Source organism: Octopus bimaculoides, chromosome 12, assembly GCF_001194135.2.
Source record: "Octopus bimaculoides isolate UCB-OBI-ISO-001 chromosome 12, ASM119413v2, whole genome shotgun sequence".
Lineage (NCBI taxonomy): Eukaryota > Metazoa > Mollusca > Cephalopoda > Octopoda > Octopodidae > Octopus > Octopus bimaculoides.
The window spans coordinates 19,172-19,610 of NC_068992.1; the positions used below are offsets into that span (position 1 = coordinate 19,172).

At 50.1% G+C, this 439-nt stretch overlaps 1 protein-coding gene across 2 annotated transcripts in view; it reads right to left on the reverse strand.

Annotated features, from left to right (window-relative positions):
* The window catches only part of LOC106868018 (non-lysosomal glucosylceramidase), a 46,424-nt gene that overhangs the window by 8,043 nt on the left and 37,942 nt on the right, over nucleotides 1-439 (reverse strand). The window lies entirely within an intron of this gene.

Consider the following 439-nt stretch of genomic DNA (forward strand, 5'->3'; position numbering starts at 1 on the left):
TGCCAGTGCCCCTGGACTGGCTTGTGCAGGTGGCACATAAAAGACACCATTTCGAGCGTGGCCGTTTTCATGCGGGTGACACGTAAAAGCACCCACTACACTCTCTGAGTGGTTGGCGTTAGGAAGGGCATCCAGCTGTAGAAACCATGCCAAATCAGACTGGAGCCTGGTGTTGCCATCCGGTTTCACCAGTCCTCAGTCAAATCGTCCAACCCATGCTAGCATGGAAAGCGGACGTTAAACGATGATGATGATGATGATGATATATGTAGGCGCAGGAGTGGCTGTGTGGTAAGTAGCTTGCTTACCAACCATGTAGTTCCAGGTTCAGTCCCACTGTACGACACCTTGGGCAAGTGTCTTCTACTATAGCCTCGGGCTGACCAAAGCTTTGTGAGTGGATTTGGTAAACAGAAACTGAAAGAAGCCTGTCGTATAT